This window comes from Carassius carassius, chromosome 8, assembly GCF_963082965.1.
Source record: "Carassius carassius chromosome 8, fCarCar2.1, whole genome shotgun sequence".
Lineage (NCBI taxonomy): Eukaryota > Metazoa > Chordata > Actinopteri > Cypriniformes > Cyprinidae > Carassius > Carassius carassius.
This window is the reverse complement of record NC_081762.1, coordinates 34,337,645-34,361,545: the sequence shown is the minus strand read 5'-3', so window position 1 is coordinate 34,361,545 and position 23,901 is coordinate 34,337,645. Positions and strand designations below refer to the sequence as shown.

The 23,901-nt window shown below is 46.0% G+C and overlaps 9 non-coding genes across 9 annotated transcripts; all 9 read right to left on the bottom strand.

Moving 5' to 3' along the window:
- Positions 1–8,416: 8,416 nt before the first annotated feature.
- trnaq-cug (transfer RNA glutamine (anticodon CUG)) lies at positions 8,417–8,488 on the bottom strand. The gene has a single exon. It is a non-coding gene; the product is annotated as a tRNA-Gln (tRNA).
- A 460-nt stretch (positions 8,489–8,948) lies between these two features.
- On the bottom strand, positions 8,949–9,022 carry trnai-aau (transfer RNA isoleucine (anticodon AAU)). Its single transcript has one exon. It is a non-coding gene; the product is annotated as a tRNA-Ile (tRNA).
- Positions 9,023–9,118: 96 nt separating this feature from the next.
- trnap-ugg (transfer RNA proline (anticodon UGG)) lies at positions 9,119–9,190 on the bottom strand. Its single transcript has one exon. It is a non-coding gene; the product is annotated as a tRNA-Pro (tRNA).
- An 817-nt stretch (positions 9,191–10,007) lies between these two features.
- Positions 10,008–10,079, bottom strand: trnaq-cug (transfer RNA glutamine (anticodon CUG)). Its single transcript has one exon. It is a non-coding gene; the product is annotated as a tRNA-Gln (tRNA).
- Positions 10,080–10,381: 302 nt separating this feature from the next.
- trnaf-gaa (transfer RNA phenylalanine (anticodon GAA)) lies at positions 10,382–10,454 on the bottom strand. The gene has a single exon. It is a non-coding gene; the product is annotated as a tRNA-Phe (tRNA).
- Positions 10,455–10,560: 106 nt separating this feature from the next.
- trnai-aau (transfer RNA isoleucine (anticodon AAU)) lies at positions 10,561–10,634 on the bottom strand. The gene has a single exon. It is a non-coding gene; the product is annotated as a tRNA-Ile (tRNA).
- A 97-nt stretch (positions 10,635–10,731) lies between these two features.
- Positions 10,732–10,803, bottom strand: trnap-ugg (transfer RNA proline (anticodon UGG)). Its single transcript has one exon. It is a non-coding gene; the product is annotated as a tRNA-Pro (tRNA).
- A 7,006-nt stretch (positions 10,804–17,809) lies between these two features.
- On the bottom strand, positions 17,810–17,881 carry trnaq-uug (transfer RNA glutamine (anticodon UUG)). Its single transcript has one exon. It is a non-coding gene; the product is annotated as a tRNA-Gln (tRNA).
- A 134-nt stretch (positions 17,882–18,015) lies between these two features.
- Positions 18,016–18,088, bottom strand: trnaf-gaa (transfer RNA phenylalanine (anticodon GAA)). Its single transcript has one exon. It is a non-coding gene; the product is annotated as a tRNA-Phe (tRNA).
- Between the last annotated feature and the right edge of the window lie 5,813 nt (positions 18,089–23,901).

The following is a 23,901-nucleotide window of genomic DNA, read 5'->3' as shown; positions in this document are numbered from 1 at the left end:
GGTTATTGGTGGACCGAGGACAGAGCTACATCAAAATGCAATAGCAGAATCAATTTGGCCGTCCGCCAACACGCTGCAGGAGGGCGTGCCACTGGTCATCGTCTGTATTTGCACTCTCTGCGTTTGCGCTGTCAGCACTTAGTGTTTATTTAGCTGGCATGGGAAGGCAGCACTTCCTTGTACGTGACGGGATGCAAATTCTGGAAGGCTCTCTTTAGTGGCGGGTCCAAACAAAGATCTCATCAGCTCCTCTAGCCCTATCGGCGACTCGTGCACTTCGAGCCTTCTTAGCGACGGCGCAAGTGGGTGACTGCTGACTGCATTGGTGGTATAGTGGTGAGCATAGCTGCCTTCCAAGCAGTTGACCCGGGTTCGATTCCCGGCCAACGCATGTCCTTTGGCTCGGGCTGATGTCGAAGCAGAACTCCTTCTGTGACCTGTGGCTCCTCCCAAAACTTTTGGATGGATCATTCGGAAGCCGAAAAGAGCTAGCTCTCCCCGTCAGGGAATCGAACCCCAGTCTTCCGCGTGACAGGCGGAGATACTGTCCACTATACTAACGAGGAGCTGCGCATGCTGCCGTTTCTCCCCCAACCGACGTTACTGCACCGACATAACTGAACAATGCATGGCTTTTTCTGACGCTGACACAGCCCTAGCACCGTCAAATTCTGGATGGACCCATCATTATCTAAAGTCGCATAACATTTGGAACACTACCCGTTGCAGGGGTCATTGTTTGGACTCTTTTTTTTTTTTTTAATTGCGCTTTAAACAAAAAGGATTGTGTCATTGCAACTGAACAACATTAATTAGGAACACAATGCGTCAATAAAGCAAAATGACAGTTAAAGGCATTTCGTCATTGAAATCGATGATGTCATCATTCAGCTAAGTTCAGTTTAAATAGTATCTGTGCAATAATTTGCAATCAAGTCAACGATATCGCTGTACATGAAGTGTCCCCAGCTATGCCTGCCAGAGGCGACAGAGGCAAGGAACCAAATACTCGATCGGTGAAAAAATGGAGAAAAAACCCGGTGAGAAACCAGGCTCAGTCGGGGAGACAGTTCTCCTCTGGTCAGAAGAAACCAGCAAATCAGCTCCAGGCTGCAGAAAAGTCAGACTGTGCAGAAGAATCATCTGTTTCCTGTGGTCTTGTCCTGGTGGTCGTCTGAGACAAGGTCTTTACAGGGGATCTGTATCTGGGGCTCATCTAGTTGTCCCGGTCTCCGCTGTGTTTCAGGGCCATAGAGGTCCTTTCTAGGTGTTGATCCACCATCTTGTCTGGATACTGACTGGATCCGGGTGACTGAAGCAGCCCACTGATCTGGATACAGAATGGATCTGGTGGCTACGGTGACCTCGGAATAAGGGATTTCTTTAAAAGACTCTTTTATTCATATAAGATTTTCTCCAACTTTTCAGATGGAGGCATGAGAAAGAGATTGCCTTGATTGGGCTTGTGGTTATTGGTGGACCGAGGACAGAGCTACATTAAAATGCAATAGCAGAATCAATTTGGCCGTCCGCCAACACACTGCAGGAGGGCATGCCACTGGTCATCGTCTTTATTTGCACTCTCTGCGTTTGCGCTGTCAGCACTTAGTGTTTATTTAGCTGGCATGGGAAGGCAGCACTTTCTTGTACGTGACAGGATGCAAACTCTGGAAGGCTCTCTTTAGTGACGGGTCCAAACAAAGATCTCATCAGCTCCTCTAGCCCTATCGGCGACTCGTGCACTTCGAGCCTTCTTAACGACGGCGCAAGTGGCTGACTGCTGACTGCGTTGGTGGTATAGTGGTGAGCATAGCTGCCTTCCAAGCAGTTGACCTGGGTTCGATTCCCGGCTAACACATGTCCTTTGGCTCAGGCTGATGTCGAAGCAGAACTCCTTCTGTGACCTGTGGCTCCTCCCAAAACTTTTGGATGGATCATTCAGAAGCCGAAAAGAGCTAGCTCTCCCCGTCGGGGAATCGAACCCCGGTCTTCCGCGTGACAGGCAGAGATACTGTCCACTATACTAACGAGGAGCTGCGCATGTTGCAGTTTCTCCACCAACCGACGCTACTGCACCGACATAACTGAACAATGCATGGCTTTTTCTGACGCTGACACAGCCCTAGCACCGTCAAATTCCGGATGGACCCATCATTAGCTAAAGTGGCATTACATTTGGAACACTACCCGTTGCAGGGGTCATTGTTTGGACTCTTTTTTTTTTTTTTTTTTTTTTAAATTGCGCTTTAAACAAAAAGGATTGTGTCAATGCAACTGAACAACATTAATTAGGAACACAGTGCGTCAATAAAGCAAAATGACAGTTAAAGGCATTTCGTCATTGAAATCGATGATGTCATCATTCAGCTAAGTTCAGTTTAAATAGTATCTCTGCAATAATTTGCAATCAAGTCAACGATATCGCTGTACATGAAGTGTCCCCAGCTATGCCTGCCAGAGGCGACAGAGGCAAGGAACCAAAACTCGTTCCTAAAAGTTAAATAATATTAAAAAAATATATAAAAAAAGGTTTTATATGTCACATATGTACAATATATGTACTACACATAAGGTGCTCTGAAGTAACTTGTATACTACATTTAATAGAGTTGTGTAACTAAATAAAAAATGATTGTCACTTATTCCTGTATTACTAGTGACTTGTTAGTCAAGACAGCTTTGTCAATGCTAATGACATTAAAAAGTAATTGTAATGTAGAGTGTGACATTTATTAATGCGGCATTACTTTAAAGTGATGGAAGCAGTTACAGTGCTTATATTTTCTACAGAAAAATAATAATCCATATGCATGTAATACCTGGAATAAAACGGTTCAGGTGGAGGTGGAACGACTCCAAGGAGGTAGAGCCACGAGCACACCTGTAGCAGCACAGCTCCACGCTGCCTTTCTTCAGTGTCCCTGTCTTCATGTACAGCGGAAAGTCCTCTGGGTCTTGTATACACTGGACGTGCTTGCGCTGTTCCTTCCATATCTGCTGGATCCGTTCGTGGTCCAGCAGAGGAACTCCCAGGGTGTCCTTCCCATCCGCACTGTCAAACTGATCAATCAGTGACCCAATCAATCTGGCGGTCTCCTCCACCCCCCTGGTCCTCCTCCGGCAGTGCAGTGCCAACTCCCTCCGGGTAATGCGAACACTGACCGCCTTTTCTGAGATGTGGCCAGTCTTCTTTGCCGCCAGGTCACTCTCTTTTGCAGAGCGAAGAGCAGCCACATCCTCTGGATCCCACTGAAAGATGCACGTGGACAGACGTGCCATGAAGATCCCGTAGAGTGGATGAGCCTCTGTCGTGACACCTGCAGCAAATCGCCGCATGAAGTGCCAGATGTCGAGGCGCACTACAAGCTCATCCCACTCCGAAAACATGATCTTCACCCGCGATTGGCCATACTGACTGCAGCAGTCCCTGTCCACGTACATCACTTTTGGGGCTGCCTCTCCTGCCTCTCGGTAGCGTTTCATCAGACCAGCTGCCATGGAGTCCAGTCCATGTCCCTCGGCAGCTGTCAGCACAAAGACAAGGACCTGGCAGTGTTCATTTCCGACATTTGTGCACCAGGCAGCTGTTCCTGAAGCAGCACCGGCAAAGTTCTTTGTGACCTATTGGGAAAAATAAAAGATGTGCTCTTTATGTACGCACATCACACACATATCCATATCTGGCAAATTTCTGGATATAAACAGGGCTTTGATACCTTTTTTGTCGAATCCATCTTGAGAACACAGCCAAAGAAAGATGTTAATTTGGCCTTGACCTCGTGCAGTCGCCCCAGAACATCCCTGGAATACACGGCTAACAGCCACTTAGGTTTAGGCAGGGCAGGTAAAAGTGGAGGATCAGCAAACACAGGAGGCTGCACAAGGGAGGACCTTGTGAATGGTTCGCAGGCAGTCAGGTACTGCAAGACACGCTGTGTCCATGCCTCACTGTGCTGTTCCATCAGCTTCCTGTAAAGCTGAGTCACACTGTTGCCCAGTGTCCTCTCCCTCATCATCCTCAGCACCCGGTTGTCACATGAGTATCTAAGGAAACAACAGTATAATCATGCAAATGCTTTAGTTGGTAAAAAATAACCCATATAAAAGCACCTAATAATGAATGATTGTCATTATGAATTACCTGTATGTCAGCAAAGCTGGAAACTGACTGCGGTGGCCCATATCCAGCTGTCCTAGGATGTCCTCAGATCAGGCAGGATATTTCTTTTTGCAGCGTTTGCACTCCAGATACTCAGTGGCAAGGTCATACCACCCGTCGATGTCCAAGACCTTACGCACGGTACGGTAAATTCCTGCCGCTGTTAGTCTGTGCTTACCACAGTCTGGGCGAACACAGACAAGAGGAAATAACCACATCTTCAGCGGCATCCATAAGAAAAGGGGCCGACAGAAGAAGAGGTCAGGTGAGGCAGGGGGCTGAGTGTTTATTAAAGGGGGCTGAGGAGGATACCACCAAAGTTTCAGCTGGGACACTAGTTCTGACTTGCCGGTTCGTGGGTTGGCCTTAAATAGTTTGTTCCGGATCCACTCATGCTGGAAAGGTGGAAGTTGATCTTTCCAGTGACTTGGAAGCTCAGCTGGTGGCTGGTGATGTGAAGGAGCTGGTGCCTTGGCAGTTTCCACTGATGGTGATGGACCAGCACAGTCCTCTGAGTGAATAGTAAAAAAAAATCAATAAGGATGACTGTTGCATTTGATAGTAATATGCCATAAATGCAGCGGACAAACAGCCTGCAAAGCACAATTTTTGGACATGTATTCATAATTATTATGTTATATTTAGGAACGAGAGTGAAGAAAGTGGTACTAGTGTTAAGAAAGCAAAGAACACAGCATACACTATATTAATTTAAGGAGAATGAGGATCAGATGGAATGGAGGAAGGAAAATGTGGTGTGATGAATTAAGTGTAAAGCAACGAAGCCCACGGACATGAAGCATACACACGGATAGAGTAAGGAAAAACTGTTCCTCTAATCATTAGAATAATGAATCTCCACCATCCTGTCTGCTCAGGGAGAGCTGAAGAGTGTGTGAGAAGAGCAAGCGGTGTGAAAAAGTTATCTGGTGATTATCTAACAATGGGTAAGTTCGGAAACGCAAATAAATACACTGACACCTTGGAACATCCTTACAGTTTTGAAGAAGTGCACTCAAAGAAAGCATCCCGCTTGAGGCATGATATGATATAATTCTGTATTGTAAACAAAACATATTTTAAAATGTTGATTATTTTCCCCCAAGAAATACCGCTTCTCAGTGTGTTTTCACAAAACATTATTGTAATATGTGCATTTGTGTCATATGCCACACCTGTATTTAGCTGTGCTTCACATTGTGATGCAGCAAATACCAGCTCCTCATCGTCATCTTCAGCAGTGGGAACGGACTTGCCTGGAGCACAAATGTTAAAACTATCATTGTGAACAATACACAGAGACAAACATATGTAAGATGGTGCTTACTTACCAGTAGCGAAAAGCTGCATGGGGGGCAAATGTTTGGCTGGGGGTTCTGCTGCTGGAGGAGGTAAAGTGCACTGCAATAATGGATCTGGAAACGGCAAGTTGACAAGTTTGCCATAATGATAAATTAATATATGTAGAAATGCTGTAGGTAAAATTCTATATTCACACTCCTACTCACAGGCTTTAACTGGTGACGTGAGTTTTTTCGCCAGCTGTGAAGGCGACAAATTTTTGCCACGTGCCAACAGCGCTTTCACAGTTGCAGTCTTCTGTACACCAGTTTGGATAGCTGCAGGTGGAGGTGCAGTGGTTGCAGAAACACTGGAGGTTGCAGCGTGAGGTGCAGGCTGACGTACGCTGGTGCCCACAGCAGAAACCCGTCTTTTCAAGACATATGTCTTGAAAATGGCCATGTTGGCTTTGGGCCTGGCATCTGCCTTAACGAGGTACCTGATGAGGGCTTGAGCCTCCTTGCTCTGGTCCTCATAAACATCTTTCATGGACCGGCCCTGGAAGTCACCAAACTCCACCATCAAGCAGCCCTGGTCTCCAGTTGCCCGGGCTTCTGTCTGCATTTCCTGCTTCCGCTGATACTTCTCCACTTCTTCTGCCATCTCTCTAATTTGAGAAGTGTACTGTAGGAACAGTTGTTTATTTTCTGACAGGGGTGTTGTCTGCGCCGTCTCATTGGAAATGCTGAGCACCAAATACACGGCATACCCCAGAGAGTTTTCCAGGAGCCATCTAAATCTCTGGCCCTGGTACTTCCCAAACTGAAGTTTGCAGTGAGCCAGTACTAAAAATTGGTCACTGGGGTCTCCACCGTTTGTGCTGACAAAAGTACTGGCCTCTGACAGCACCTCCTCCTTAGGTTTGGCCCTTCCAGACTCCACATTTTCAAGGCGCCTCGCCTCCACCGAAGGTGCCATGAGGAGTCGGCTTGATGTTGCCGATTGCCGTTGAAAAGAGGGATATGCATACATTTTCTGAAATGAAAATCAGAAAAAGACTACTACCTTTTGCAATCTAAAAGACACCTGTATGTTAAGTGTGTAACAATAATTTAACAAGCTACGCATAAACTATATTACTGTGGTAATAAACATGGCCATTACATAAACTGTCCTGAAGATGAGTTTTCTACAAAGGACAGGAATCCCTGACATATAAAATATGTAACGTCAATATGAAGTCTGAAATTTCCTTTTATTTTCAATGCTGTCATCTTCAACCATGATTACACACACACCAGGCTACAAAATATTACATTAAATATATCATACTTCAAATGTTGTCATCTTACCCCAGGGTTACACCAGGTGCTTTTACCTCTTAAAATCTCAGCCATTTTTCTGTGTTTTTAACTTTCTGGTCTACCTAAATTAAAATGAGCACTATTCCCACATACTTTGGCCCATATGGATACATTTGGCCTTTTTTTGTTTGTTTTTAGTTAAGACTCTCAATGTTTTTTTTTATAAAAAAAAGTCATTATTATTACATTATTTTAGAAAATATCAATTATTTCTTGGTAAATGCAGTTTTCCATATCTCCACAACAATTTGGTAACGATTTTTACAATTAAAATGTGTGTGTGTTATTATGTGTTAATACCAAATATAAATGTAAATAGTTTAATCATTATTTTCATTCATAGGGCCCAGAAACCATGATTTCTTAAACAATAAACACATCATTGTTGACAGTAGCATAGCTTAATTAGCTGACGGTCGATAAATTTAACTTATCTGATCATTTATCATGTGAAAAGTTACAGGTTCACAGGTACTGAAGAAAGCATGAACTGTACATGCTAGCTAGCTATACTGACACGATTCATTTTCCAAAAATACACACTGTATATGAACAAATAATGACCAGTTTTCAATGAATGAAGTAATAGCCTTACCTTTAACAAAGATGACAACAACGGCGATTGGTCAAAAGGAGGCCACAGGAGAGATACGCGATTGATCAAAAGTAAGCCACGGAAGAGAAACGCGATTGTTCAAAAGTAAGCCACAGGCGAAACGCGATTGGTAAAAAGTAAGCCACAGGCGAAACGCGATTGGTCAAAAGTAAGCCACAGGCGAAACGCGATTGGTCAAAAGTAAGCCACAGGCGAAACGCGATTGGCTCATGTGGGCTTACTTTGTGCTTACTTTGGCTCAGTCGATGGGAAGCAGTAGGCGCAAGCGAGAGGTAGCGGGATCGATGCCCGCATTATCCAAGTTGGCTCTTTGCCCTTTTACTCACTCATCCCTAGATCAGTGGTTTTCAATCCTGTCCTGGAGGCATCCCTGCCCTGCACATTTCGCATTTCCCCTCATCTAACACACCTGTTTCAAATCATCAGCTCGTTAGTAGAGACTGCAAGACCTGAATTGGGTGTGTCTAATAAGGGAGACATACAAAATGTTCAGGGCAGGGGTGCCTCCAGGTAAGGTTTGAAAACCATTGCCCTAAAGAGACCGACTGAGCGTTGACGCAATGCTGCCACACTCCCACGTTAGCTTTTTTTGGGCTCACAGCTGCCAAAAAGTATTTCAGACATGGTCCTGTGCAAATTGGTTGCAAAACAGTGCCATTTTACGCACAGTTCCCTAAAGCAGTGGTTTTCAAACCTGTCCTGGAGGCACCCCTGCCCTTCACATTTTGAATGTTTCCCTCATCTAACACACCTGTTTCAAATCATCAGCTCATTAGTAGAGACCGCGAGACCTTATTTGGGTGTGTCTAATAAGGGAGACAATAAAAATGTGCAGGGCAGGGGTGCCTCCAGGACAGGTTTGAGAACCACTGCCCTAAAGAGACAGAGTGAGCATTGATGCAATGCGGCCACACTCTCTACGTTAGTTAATTTTTTTGGACTAAAAGGTGCCGAAAAGTATTTCAGACATTGTCCTGCGCAAACTGGTGGCAAAATAGGTCCCACCGAGATTTGAACTCGGATCACTGGATTCAGAGTCCAGAGTGTTAACCATTACACCATGGAACCTTAACTGGTGCAGCTGTTGCTCACAGGGCCACAAACACTGGCACCATCGCCAAACTAGTGCTGTTTTATCTTTTCCTGCGGCAAGAAAGCACACAGGCTCCACCGAGATTCGAACTCAGATCGCTGGATTCAAAGCCCAGAGTGCTGACAATTACACCATGGAACCAAAACTGCTTGGTTGGAGGCCAACTTGGAAACAGATAGCTCTCTGGCTGTGGGGAAGCAGTTATACAGAGAGGTTGGAACCCAGTGATTTTTGGTCAATGGCCCGCCTCAAAAAAGGGAAAAGTGTGGGAGATGTTGCCGAAACCCAGGATCGAACCAGGTACCTTTAGATCTTCAGTCTAACGCTCTCCCAACAAACCTCTGCTTAGCAAGCAGTGATTTCAGTGAGATCACCCTACTCTTTGTCGGAGCTGAAGAGCAGAGCAGAGATGAGCCCCCAGACAATAAAAAGTGCTGGCCAGTGCGGGGATCGAACCCGCGACCATGGCGTTATTAGCACCACGCTCTAACCAGCTGAGCTAACCGGCCTGGCTTAGCCATCCATGTCTGCCTGATTGGAAAAAACCTGCCATAATGTTTGTGAATGCAATGAGACAATAAAGCTTCACGTTTTAACCTGAACAAGGGCTCGTCCGGGATTTGAACCCGGGACCTCTCGCACCCAAAGCGAGAATCATACCCCTAGACCAACAAGCCTTCTTTCCCTAAGCCAAGAAAAAGAGCTATTCCAGCATCAACAAAAGAAGGAACATGAACTAACGTGGAAGCAATCAAAGTCCTCGACAGTGTGAAAGGCTAACGAATGCAAGTTGGCCTCTTAATTGACCTAAAAATGGGGCTGTATCTAACATGTAGAGGGATGTTAGGGAGGACAGCTGAAACGGTCAGATGTCACTTAGACCAGCGGGTCTCAATTCCAGTCCTCGCGCCCCCTGCTCTTCACATTTTGTAAGTTTCTTGTATAGCTTCAGACATTTGTTCCATTCGAACGTAAGTGCCCTGAGAACTGGACATCACATGACAGCCCTCCGTGATTCAAGTTCAAAGCATATGTATATGTTCAATTCATAGTGAGTAATACAGTGGTGTATCGAGGTATACAGAGGTAAAGGATGTCACACTTCTCCATGTGTGAAGAAGTTGCGCAGCACAAATCCGTGAACCAATGTTCCAAAGTGAAGTATACTTTGACGGATTTCCCCTGCTCAGGGAGTGGGGAGCAATGAACACTGTGTAGGGACCATGTCAATCACTAGGAGCTCACTTCTAATGAGCTGATTATCCGAATCAGGTGTGCTAACAAAGAGAGACATGCAAAACATGCAGACCTGGGGGAGCGAGGACTAGAATTGAGAACCGCTTCCTTAGACTTTAAGTCAGTGTGAGCAAAAGAGGTGAGAAGTTGTCTGCATGACCCGAGTGTTCCAAGGTAGCCTACATAATACAAGAATCCATACACATGCATACTGGCGTAACAAGACCGAGAAGGTCCTGCGCAAACTGGTGGCAAAATAGGTCCCACCGAGATTTGAACTCGGATCACTGGATTCAGAGTCCAGAGTGCTAACCATTACACCATGGAACCTTAACTGGTGCAGCTGTTGCTCACAGGGCCACAAACACTGGCACCATCGCCAAACTAGTGCTGTTTTATCTTTTCCTGCGGCAAGAAAGCACACAGGCTCCACCGAGATTCGAAACTCAGATCGCTGGATTCAAAGCCCAGAGTGCTGACCATTACACCATGGAACCAAAACTGCTTGGTTGGAGGCCAACTTGGAAACAGATAGCTCTCTGGCTGTGGGGAAGCAGTTATACAGAGAGGTTGGAACCCAGTGATTTTTGGTCAATGGCCCGCCTCAAAAAAGGGAAAAGTGTGGGAGATGTTGCCGAAACCCGGGATCGAACCAGGGACCTTCAGATCTTCAGTCTAACGCTCTCCCAACTGAGCTATTTCGGCTCCAACAAAACTCTGCTTAACAAGCAGTGATTTCAGTGAGATCACCCTACTCTTTGTCGGAACTGAAGAGCAGAGCAGAGATGAGCCCCCAGACAATAAAAACAGCTGGCCAGTACGGTGATCGAACCCGCGACCTTGGCGTTATTAGCACCACGCTCTAACCAGCTGAGCTAACCGGCCTGGCTTAGCCATCCATGTCTGCCTGATTGGAAAAAAACCTGCCATAATGTTTGTGAATGCAATGAGACAATAAAGCTTCACGTTTTAACCTGAACAAAGGCTCATCCGGGATTTGAACCCAGGACCTTTCGCACCCAAAGCGAGAATCATACCCCTAGACCAATGAGCCTTCTTCTTCTGGTGAAATTAACCAAAATCCAACATTTTTTCTAGGAATATTTTTACATTATTATGGGATATTCGGGGGATCCCTAGAGGGCGAGGGGCCTACCGTATGCGACCAACCACGAGTTCCTGGGTGGTCCGGTTCCTGAGTTATAACGGTTCAAATTCCAAATTTTGGGGGGCCGTAACTCGGACCCCCGGGGTCATAGGGACTTGGGGCTGGTGTCGTCGCATAGAGGGCCCCCTGGTCTGACTTTGTCCCGATTTTGGTGCAGCTTGGCCCCGTTTTGGCGGAGTTACAGCTTGGCAAAATGTGTGACATTTTGGTTAACATTCACCACGTGGGGAAATTAACCAAAATCCAACATTTTTTCTATGCATATTTCTTCAGTATAATGGGATAAAATTTACAAAAATTGATTCCTCTGAGTGCCCTACGTACAGTAGAGGTGTTTTCTTTAATAATATGGCACACATTTGAAATAAATAAAGTTAAATACAGTTGCTATTTAATGAACATTGAGACACGCACCACATGTGGTGCACAAGTGTGCCAAAATTCTACGCTCGTTTTTATGCAAATTCTTCAGTATTTTGGGATAAAACTTGCAAAAAAGGATTCCTCTGAATGCCCTTTGTACAGTACAAGTGTTTTCTCTAGGCCTCATCATAAAAAATTTCTTCCGACTTCCACCCCCCTCGAGCTGCCTTCTCTAGCCGGGGAGGGTGCACCCTGGCCGGCATGGATGAGTAGGTGCGAGGGGGGTGGATGGTACTATTATTTTGCTAATATCTCCGCGAAGCGGGGGACCCCGGGGCTGAAATTCGGGGGATCCCTAGAGGGTCAAGGGGCCTACCGTATGCGACCACCCTCGAGTTCCTTGGTGGTCCGGTTCCTTAGTTATAACGGATATAATTCCACATTTTGGGGGGCCGTAACTCGGACCCCCGGGGTCATAGGGACATGGGCCTGTGTCGTCGGATAGAGGGCCAACTGGTCTGACTTTGTCCCGATTTTGGTGCAGTTTGGCCCCGTTTTGGCGGAGTTACAGCTTGGCAAAATGTGTGACATTTCGGTTAACATTCACCTCATGTGGTGTAATTAACCAAAATCCAACATTTTTCTATGCATATTTCTACAGTATTATGGCATAAAATTTACAAAAATGGATTCCCTTTAGTGCCCTGAGTACAGTACAAGTGTTTTCTCTAGGCCTCATTCTAAAATTTTTCTTCCGACTTCCACCCCCCTCGAGCTGCCTTCTCTAGCCGGTTTCAAATCATCAGCTCATTAGTAGAGACTGCAAGACCTGATTTGGGTGTGTCTAATAAGGGAGACAATAAAAATGTGCAGGGCAGGGGTGCCTCCAGGACAGGTTTGAAAACCACTGCCCTAAATAGACAGACTGAGCATCGATGCAATGCGGCCACACTCTCTACGTTAGTTAATTTTTTTGGACTAAAAGCTGCCGAAAAGTATTTCAGACATTGTCCTGCGCAAACTGGTTGCAAAATAGGCAGGGCACCAGAAACATCTGAGACACAACAGGGGCAGTGGGTGTGTCAGGAACCAATGGGTGTGGTGCTGTCGGCATGGGACAAATTGGCCTTAACTGGGTGGACGTGGCTGAACGCTGAGGGTGTACGGCTGATGGCCAGATTGAAGTTGCTGTGGCAGATGTACAGGTAGCTGAGGGCCCAATCTTTCTAAACTTGGTCTTTGCCTGTCCAGCTGTGTCTGGTGGCATCTGGTAGGTATGCAACTGATGGCTATATTGTGGAGGCACAACAGGCTGTACTCGTGCTGGAGGCAAAGCATCCAAAGCTACTGGACGTGCCTCTGGAAGGTCCAGCCCTTGCAACAGCAAGGAGACCTTCTGACCCTTTAAACGGTTATTGTGCCACGTCGTAAGAGTCCTCTGATTTACCTCAACTAGCTGAAGGGTTGTGTCACTCATCACCGTTCCATTGCTCAAGATTAGCTGCCGAATTCTTCTGTAATCACGAAGAATGAGATCCCATCTAGACAGAGATTCTGTCCGCTGTTTCTTGGGGCTTCGGTGGATGTGACATAACCTTATGAAAATCATTTCAACAAGGCAACAGCAATTAGGCCACTGTGCTGGAGAGCCGCTAGAACCCAAAACACACCTTTTTGTGCTTTCGACACCAGGAGTGAAGACAGCTTTCTTTTTCGGGGACCTAAAACGTCCTGTAAGTAGCCTGTCTTGATGACGAGCAGCATACACTACCCTGTCTTTATCAAATTTGTCCAGGTTCTGCCAAAAACCCACAATGGTCGCAACTTGTTGGTTGGTAAGTGTGAGGCTTGTCTGTGTGCGCAGCTCCACCAGACACTCCACCAACGCATCCACCCGGTCAATTCCAGGAATGCAGTGCTCGTCAACAGCCTGGAAATATATAACTGTTGGTTAGGTATTTACATGCTGTTAAGTAAGTTTACTGCTTAATGGCAAATAACTAAATGAGTCACAATTCGTATAGAAAAGGAAAATGTACCATTGCTGAGGGTGTATCTAAAGGAGCCTGGACACCGAGCAGTGGTGGAGTCTGGACACTGGGCACTGGTGCAGCTACACTGGGCACTGGTGCAGCTGAAGGAGCCTGGACTCTGAGCAGTGGTGGAGCCAGGACACTGGGCACTGGTGCAGCTGAAGGAGCCCGGACTCTGAGCAGTGGTGGAGCCTGGACACTGGGCACTGGTGCAGCTGAAAAAGCCCGGACTCTGAGCAGTGGTGGAGCCTGGACACTGGGCACTGGTGCAGCTGAAGGAGCCCGGACTCTGAGCAGTGGTGGAGCCAGGACACTGGGCACTGGTGCAGCTACACTGGGCACTGGTGCAGCTGAAGGAGCCTGGACACTGGGCACTGGTGCAGCTGAAGGAGCCTGGACACTGGGCACTGGTGCAGCTACACCGGGCACTGGTGCAGATGAAGGAGCCCGGACTCTGGGCAGTGGTGGAGCCTGGACACTGGTCACTGGTGCAGCTACACTGGGCACAGGTGCAGCTGAAGGAGCCTGGACACTGGGCACTGGTGGAGTCTGGACACTGGGCACTGGTGCAGCTACACTGGGCACTGGTGCAGCTGAAGGAGCCTGGACACTGGGCACTGGTGGAGTCTGGACACTGGGCACTGGTGCAGCTACACTGGGCACTGGTGCAGCTGAAGGAGCCCGCACTCTGGGCAGTGGTGGAGCCTGGACACTGGGCACTGGTGCAGCTGAAGGAGCCTGGACACTGGGCACTGGTGCAGCTACACTGGGCACTGGTGCAGCTGAAGGAGCCTGGACAATGGGCACTGGTGCCGCTACACTGGGCACTTGTGCAGCTAAAGGAGCCTGGACACTGGGCACTGGTGCAGCTACACTTGGCACTGGTGCAGCTGAAGGAGCCTGGACACTGGGCACTGGTGCAGCTACACTGGGCACTGGTGCAGCTGAAGGAGCCTGGACACTGGGCCATGGTGGAGTCTGGACACTGGGCACTGGTGCAGCTGAAGGAGCCTGGACACTGGGCACTGGTGGAGTCTGGACACTGGGCACAGGTGCAGCTACATTGGACACTGGTGCAGCTGAAGGAGCCTGGACACTGGGAACTGGTGCAGCTGGTAGAACTGGTGGACCTGAAAGGACTAAGTCATCTGATGCCACAAGATTTGCCACTGTGGCTTCCTCTCCAAAGAAATCAATGAAACCCTCATCCCTTTCCACTTGCTCCTCCACATCTATCTCCTCCAGCAAATGAGAGGTCCTCTCAGAGGTAGGGCACATGTCCTCCAGGGGCTGACTATTCTGCCTCAACAAGTACTGTACTCCAATGAGCTCTCCTGAGGAAATATTTGTAACAGAAAACGTTTTTAATGGAAATTATGCAGAAAGGTTTATTCAGAAATGCAGTAAATATTTTGTTGTCCACTTCTGTATGAACAATATATATCTAATTCAGAGGGTATCATAAAAAGACAGGATTACTCTATATTCTACTATGTATTTTATTTTCTCCCCTGAAACCTAGAACACAGAATAATGTACAAATATTCTGGTAGTATAATTTTTCTCTGATATGTCAAAATTACATTATTACTGTTCAAAAGCAATTGTAATTTTAACAAAAACATGCTACATCATGAGCTGCATTTATCAAAATATTTTTACCTGTGTATACTGCAGGTCGAGTGAAGCTTGGGACCAATTTCCTGCCATACAACTTATTGTAGTTCTCATTGACAGAGTAAACCAGCTCCCCTGTGTAAGAGCGCAGAGTTGAACCTTCATCTGCAACAGCAGCTTCAGCCCGGTCCTGATTCCAGCGTAATAAACCTTCCAGGAAATAAATCTGGAAGTTCAGGCTGTTTGCGCTGTTCCCTAGAAAAAGAAATAGAAAGCCAAATATTGCTTTGAGAAAATGCAAAACAGAAAATTTAATCTGCAAATATCTTGATAAACATGAATTAGTGGCAAAATGTGGTATATTCTGACATGACAAACCTGGAATAAATCTGCTTAGGTGGCAGTGAAATGATTCCAGGGATGTGGAGCCTCTGGCACAACGATAGGTTTTTAGAACCACCCCACCCTTGTTTGTATTTCCAGTTTCAGTATAGAGCGGCACATTTGGAGGATCTTGGATACAGGTGACGTGCCGCCTCTGGACATTCCAGATGTGCTGCATTCTCACACTGTCAAGTAGTGGAACACCAAGAGCATCATTCCCCTTGCCACCCATGAGCTCTCTGATGAGCATATCAAGGAGGCGGATAGTGGTTTCTTCTCCTCGTGTTCTCCTCCTGCAGTGCTGGAGCAGCTCAGCTTTAGTTAAATGATGGTCCAGTTCTGCCTCCGTCAGTGTAGGCCAGCCCTGTTGGATGAGTTGCTCCCTTTTGGCCCGTCTCAGCAGAGTGAGATCCCCTGCATCCCACTCAAAAATACAGGATGACAGCCTAGCCATAAAAGTAGGGTACAACTGGTGGGCATCAGTGGTGCACCCTACTGCCAGATGTCGCATAAAATGCCAAATGTCTAGGCGGACGATGACATCGGGCCAGCCGCTGAACCGCCTCTTCAATTTAGTCTCTCCCACTGTCTTGCAACAACCACAGTCCACATAAATGAAAGTGGGAGGATCAACACCAGCACTCCGGTATCGCTCCATGAGCCCTGCAGCCATGTGGTCTAACCCAGCCCCTTCATTCGCAGTCAGGACACTCATCAGCACCTGACCTATCTCATTGCCCACTGAGGTAAGCCACTGTGCTGTGCCTTTCGCAGGCCCGCTCAACTTCTTGGTGATCTGAAAGAAACAATAAGCATAGCAAATAATACAACAGGCATCCAAATCAGTTACACTGAAAAAAATATACTCTCGGTCTAAAAATACATTATAGATAAGGGTACAGTCAAGTAAGCAGCTTATATAACCTTCTTAGTTGAATCCATTTTTAAAATTGATCCATACGTGGATGTTATGCTGGCCTTTATGTGATCGAGCCTGTTGAGAATGTCCTGACTGTATACAGTGAGGAGCCATTTGTAGCTGGGTACTGAAGCAAGTGGTGGTGGCTCCTGGAAGTGCACCGGATGCAGGCCACGATTATCAAAAAAGGCCACACACTCTGATGTGTACCGAAGCGCACGTTTCAAGTTCAAAGCGTATGTATATGTTCAATTCATAGTGAGTAATACAGTGGTGTATCGAGGTATACAGAGGTAAATGATGTCACACTTCTCCATGTGTGAAGAAGTTGCGCAGCACAAATCCGTGAACCAATGTTCCAAAGTGAAGTATACTTTGACGGATTTCCCCTGCTCAGGGAGTGGGGAGCAATGAACACTGTGTAGGGACCATGTCAATCGCTAGGAGCTCACTTCTAATGAGCTGATTATCCGAATCAGGTGTGCTAACAAAGAGAGACATGCAAAACATGCAGACCTGAGGGGAGCGAGGACTAGAATTGAGAACCGCTTCCTTAGACTTTAAGTCAGTGTGAGCAAAAGAGGTGAGAAGTTGTCTGCATGATCCGAGTGTTCCAAGGTAGCCTACATAATACAAGAATCCATACACATGCATACTGGCGTAACAAGACCGAGAAGGTCCTTAAACACAAAAGCTTAATCTCTTTGTTAATTCGACAACATAATCTCGGCCAGTGCAAAGGAGCAAGCCCAGAGGAGGGACAGCCTCTTTGCATCAAACCCATCATTCCCAGCTATGCTCGTCATTCTTGAAAGGCCAGGGGAATTAGCTCAAATGGTAGAGCATGCGAGAGGTAGCGGGATCGATGCCCGCATTCTCCAAGTTGGCTCCTGCCCTTTTACTCACACATCCCTAGATCAGTGGTTTTCAATCCTGTCCTGGAGGCATCCCTGCCCTGCACATTTCGCATTTCCCCTCATCTAACACACCTGTTTCAAATCATCAGCTCATTAGTAGAGACTGCAAGACCTGATTTGGGTGTGTCTAATAAGGGAGACATACAAAATGTTCAGGGCAGGGGTGCCTCCAGGAAAGGTTTGAAAACCATTGCCCTAAAGAGACCGACTGAGCGTTGACGCAATGCTGCCACACTCCCACGTTAGCTTTTTTTGGGCTCACAGCTGCCAAAAAGTATTTCAGACATGGTCCTGTGCAAATTGGTTGCAAAACAGTGCCATTTTACGCACAGTTCCCTAAAGCAGTGGTTTTCAAACCTGTCCTGGAGGCACCCCTGCCCTTCACATTTTGAATGTTTCCCTCATCTAACACACCTGTTTCAAATCATCAGCTCATTAATAGAGACCGCAAGACCTTATTTGGGTGTGTCTAATAAGGGAGACAATAAAAATGTGCAGGGCAGGGGTGCCTCCAGGGCAGGTTTGAGAACCACTGCCCTAAAAAGACAGACTGAGCATCGATGCAATGCGGCCACACTCTCTACGTTAGTTAATTTTTTTGGACTAAAAGGTGCCGAAAAGTATTTCAGACATTGTCCTGCGCAAACTGGTGGCAAAATAGGTCCCACCGAGATTTGAACTCAGATCGCTGGATTCAAAGCCCAGAGTGCTGACCATTACACCATGGAACCGAAACTGCTTGGTTGGAGGCCAACTTGGAAACAGATAGCTCTCTGGCTGTGGGGACGCAGTTATACAGAGAGGTTGGAACCCAGTGATTTTTGGTCAATGGCCGGCCTCAAAAAAGGGAAATGTGTGGAGATGTTGCCAAAACCCAGGATCGAACCAGGGACCTTTAGATCTTCAGTCCAACGCTCTCCCAACTGAGCTATTTCGGCTACAACAAACCTCTGCTTAGCAAGCAGTGATTTCAGTGAGATCACCCTACTCTTTGTCGGAGCTGAAGAGCAGAGCAGAGATGAGCCCCCAGACAATAAAAACAGCTGGCCAGTACGGGGACCGAACCCGCGACCTTGGCATTATTAGCACCACGCTTTAACCAGCTGAGCTAACTTAGCCATCCGTGTCTGCCTGATTGGAAAAAACCTGCCATAATGTTTGTGAATGCAATGAGACAATAAAGCTTCACATTTTAACCTGAACAAGGGCTCATCCGGGATTTGAACCCAGGACCTCTCGCACCCAAAGCAAGAATCATACCCACAGACCAACGAGCCTTCTTGCCCAAAGCCAAGAAAAAAGAGTTATTTCAGCATCAACAAAAGAAGGAACATGAACTAATGTGGAAGCAATCAAAGTCCTCGAGACAGTGTGAAAGGCTAAGGAATGCAAGTTGGCCTCTTAATTGACCTAAAAATGGGGCTGTATCTAACATGTAGAGGGATGTTAGGGAGGACAGCTGAAACGGTCAGATGTCACTTAGACCAGCGGGTCTCAATTCCAGTCCCGGAAGGGAGGAGGCCAACTTGGAAACAGATAGCTCTCTGGCTGTGGGGAAGCAGTTATACCTGTTCCTCTGGGTGCAACGGGACACAGAAGCAGCAGCGCTGGAGCAGGCGCTGGAGCAGGCGCTGGAGCAGGCGCTGGAGCAGGCGCTGGAGCAGGCGCTGGAGCAGGCGGAGCTGGGCCTGGACCGGATGTCAAAGCACCAGAAGATGGAATCACCACCAAGGACTAGTGTGCCTAAAAGTGACCCAGGTGCTGAAATGGGCTGCACAACTCCTGATGCTGTGGGGACGGGTGCGATAGGGCACTTGTCCCACCCAGCGATGCCATCAGGTCCAATGACTGCTCCCTAGTAAATGCAGATTAGTGTTAATATACACTTTCAGTCAAAAGCCTTTGAACAGAAATATTTTTTTACATTTTTTAAAGAATTCTGCTCAACAAGCCTGCATTTATTTTATTCAAATACAACAAAAGCCATTATATTGTGAAATAATTTTACTATTTAAAATAAAAATGCTTTCTATTTGAATATAGTTTAAAGTGTAAGTTACTTCTGTGATGCACAGCTGTATTTTCAGCATCATTCCTCCAGTCTTCAGTGTCACATGATCTTCAGAAATCATTCAGATATCCTGATTTGTTGTTCTAGAAACCTTTTTTTATTGATATTATTATCAATATTTAGAACAGTTGTGTACATTTTGCTCAAGATTCTTTGATGAATAGAAGGATCCAAGATAAGAGTTTATCTGTAATAAAAAGCTTTTTTAACATTATACACTATACCATCCAAAAGTGTGGAGTAAGAACATTTAAATCATTATATATTTAGTATTAAATGATAGAAATTAATACTTTTATTTAGCAAGGACGCATTAAATACATGATAAAGACATTTATAATGTTATAATATATACTGAACTTTCTATTCATCAAAGAAACCTAAACAAAAAATCTCTAGGAGCTATTTTTAACCTAATAATAATAATATAGCACCCGGCACCCGGTTTTTTTAGCAGCAAATTGGAATGATTTCTGAAGAATCGTGTGCCCTGAGTAATGATGCTAAAATTCAGCATTGAAATCACAAGACTGAATTACTTTTTTAAATATATTCAAATGGATAGCAGTTATTTTAAATAGTAAAAATATTTCAAAATATTACTGCTTTTGTTGTATTTTGAATCAAATAAATGCAGGCTTAAAAAAAAACACCTTGCTTGTAGTGTATTTGGAATAAAACGAGACTGAAACAAAATAAAGCCCTTAGAGTGACTTACCTGAGCCTCGCCGGAGACACTGCTTCCAGTGTCAGATGGCTGTGACAGCACTGAAGAGGCAGGGGTGAGATGCTGTCCCTCTCCTCCAGATGATGTGGACAGCTCAGCCAGTGATGCTGGGGACTGAGGTAGAGGCAAAGATGAGGGGCTGTTTCTGAGATCACGGCAGGGGTCATCCTCATACAGCACTGGAACTGTGATGTCCTCCATGCTCTCTTCCTCAAACCCCTCATCTAGCAGGTCCTGATCATCAACCTCCTCCACCAGCCGGTCTTCCTCCTCTGGGTTCTGGAGCACTGGAGTCAGTGTTTTGCCAGTCTGGCTGTAAAGGTACTCGATTCCCAGCAATTCACCTACAATAATAAAATAATAAAAAAAGGAAAAAAGTGCTCTTAATAATTTATCAAGTACATTGGAGGCTAAATAGATAACTTAATAGAATATTGCAAAAGAACAAATTAAATTTCTTACCTGTATATGCTCCAGGAGGGCGATAGCGCTCATCCCAGGGCTTCCCAAAGACTGTTCGGCTAAGCCGGTCCACAGCCTCTCTCATGGCACTGCCATATGTCCGAATGGAGGGCGCCCGTTTTATGGCATCTTCCATTCGGTCATCATTCCAACGCATCAAGCCCTCAAGGAGATAGGCCTGAAAATGCGCATCGCTGGCACTGGTTCCTAAAAGTTAAATAATATAAAAAAATATATAAAAAAGGGTTTTATATGTCACATATGTACAATATATGTACTACACATGAGGTGCTCTGAAGTAACTTGTATACTACATTTAATAGAGTTGTGTAACTAAATAAAAAATGATTGTCACTTATTCCTGTATTACTAGTGACTTGTTAGTCAAGACAGCTTTGTCAATGCTAATGACATTAAAAAGTAATTGTAATGTAGAGTGTGACATTTATTAATGCGGCATTACATTAAAGTGATGGAAGCAGTTACAGTGCTTATATTTTCTACAGAAAAATAATAATCCATATGCATGTAATACCTGGAATAAAACGGTTCAGGTGGAGGTGGAGCCACGAGCACACCTGTAGCAGCACAGCTCCACGCTGCCTTTCTTCAATGTCCCTGTCTTCAAGTACAGCGGAAAGTCCTCTGGGTCTTGTATACACTGGACGTGCTTGCGCTGTTCATTCCATATCTGCTGGATCCGTTCGTGGTCCAGCAGAGGAACTCCCAGGGTGTCCTTCCCATCCGCACTGTCAAACTGATCAATTAGTGACCCAATCAATCTGGCGGTCTCCTCCACCCCCCTGGTCCTCCTCCGGCAGTGCAGTGCCAACTCCCTCCGGGTAATGCAAGCACTGACCGTCTTTTCTGAGATGTGGCCAGTCTTGCTGCCAGGTCACTCTCTTTTGCAGAGCGAAGAGCAGCCACATCCTCTGGATCCCACTGAAAGATGCACGTGGACAGACGTGCCATGAAGATCCCGTAGAGTGGATGAGCCTCTGTCGTGACACCTGCAGCAAATCGCCGCATGAAGTGCCAGATGTCGAGGCGCACTACAAGCTCATCCCACTCCGAAAACATGATCTTCACCCGCGATTGGCCATACTGACTGCAGCAGTCCCTGTCCACGTACATCACTTTTGGGGCTGCCTCTCCTGCCTCTCGGTAGCGTTTCATCAGACCAGCTGCCATGGAGTCCAGTCCATGTCCCTCGGCAGCTGTCAGCACAGAGACAAGGACCTGGCCGTGTTCATTTCCGACATTTGTGCACCAGGCAGCTGTTCCTGAAGCAGCACCGGCAAGTTTCTTTGTGACCTATTGGGAAAAATAAAAGATGTGCTCTTTATGTACGCACATCACACACATATCCATATCTGGCAAATTTCTGGATATAAACAGGGCTTTGATACCTTTTTTGTCGAATCCATCTTGAGAACACAGCCAAAGACAGATGTTAATTTGGCCTTGACCTCGTGCAGTCGCCCCAGAACATCCCTGGCATACACGGATAACAGCCACTTAGGTTTAGGCAGGGCAGGTAAAAGTGGAGGATCAGCAAACACAGGAGGCTGCACAAGGGAGGACCTTGTGAATGGTTCGCAGGCAGTCAGGTACTGCAAGACACGCTGTGTCCATGCCTCACTGTGCTGTTCCATCAGCTTCCTGTAAAGCTGAGTCACACTGTTGCCCAGTGTCCTCTCCCTCATCATCCTCAGCACCCGGTTGTCACATGAGTATCTAAGGAAACAACAGTATAATCATGCAAATGCTTTATTTGGTAAAAAATAACCCATATAAAAGCACCTAATAATGAATGATTGTCATTATGAATTACCTGTATGTCAGCAAAGCTGGAAACTGACTGCGGTGGCCCATATCCAGCCACCTAGGATGTCCTCAGACCAGGCAGGGTATTTCTTTTTGCAGCGTTTGCACTCCAGATTCTCAGTGGCAAGGTCATACCACCCGTCGATGTCAAAGACCTTACGCACGGTACGGTAAATTCCTGCCGCTGTTAGTCTGTGCTTACCACAGTCTGGGCGAACACAGACAAGAGGAAATAACCACATCTTCAGCGGCATCCATAAGAAAAGGGGCCGACAGAAGAAGAGGTCAGGTGAGGCAGGGGGCTGAGTGTTTATTAAAGGGGGCTGAGGAGGATACCACCAAAGTTTCAGCTGGGACACTAGTTCTGACTTGCCGGTTCGTGGGTTGGCCTTAAATAGTGTGTTCCGGATCCACTCATGCTGGAAAGGTGGAAGTTGATCTTTCCAGTGACTTGGAAGCTCAGCTGGTGGCTGGTGATGTGAAGGAGCTGGTGCCTTGGCAGTTTCCACTGATGGAGATGGACCAGCACAGTCCTCTGAGTGAATAGTAAAAAAAAAAAACAATAAGGATGACTGTTGCATTTGATAGTAATATGCCATAAATGCAGCGCACAAACAGCCTGCAAAGCACAATTTTTGGACAAGTATTCATAATTATTATGTTATATTTAGGAACGAGAGTGAAGAAAGTGGTACTAGTGTTAAGGAAGCAAAGAACACAGCATACACTATATTAATTTAAGGAGAATGGAATCAGTGCAGCTCTCTGAGAATGAGGATCAGATGGAATGGAGGAAGGAAAATGTGGTGTGATGAATTAAGTGTAAAGCAACGAAGCCCACGGACATGAAGCATACACACAGATAGAGTAGGGAAAAAACTGTTCCTCTAATCATTAGAACAATGAATCTCCACCATCCTGTCTGCTCAGGGAGAGCTGAAGAGTGTGTGAGAAGAGCAAGCGGTGTGAAAAAGTTATCTGGTGATTATCTAACAACGGGTAAGTTCGGAAACGCAAATAAATACACTGACACCTTGAAAAATCCTTACGGTTTTGAAGTGCACTCAAAGAAAGCATCCCGCTTGAGGCATGATATGATATAATTCTGTATTGTAAACAAAACATATTTTAAAATGTTGATTATTTTCCCCGAAGAAATAACTCTTCTCAGTGTGTTTTCACAAAACATTCTTGTAATATGTGCATTTGTGTCATATGCCACACCTGTATTTAGCTGTGCTTCACATTGTGATGCAGCAAATACCAGCTCCTCATCGTCATCTTCAGCAGTGGGAACGGACTTGCCTGGAGCACAAATGTTAAAACTATCATTGTGAACAATACACAGAGACAAACATATGTAAGATGGTGCTTACTTACCAGTAGCGAAAAGCTGCATGGGGGGCAAATGTTTGGCTGGGGGTTCTGCTGCTGGAGGAGGTAAAGTGGACTGCAATAATGGATCAAGTTGACAAGTTGACAAGTTTGCCATAATGATAAATTAATATATGTAGAAATGCTGTAGGTAAAATTCTATATTCACACTCCTACTCACAGGGTTTAACTGGTGATGTGAGTTTTTTCGCCAGCTGTGAAGGCGACAAATTTTTGCCACGTGCCAACAGCGCTTTCACAGTTGCGGTCTTCTGTACACCAGTTTGGAT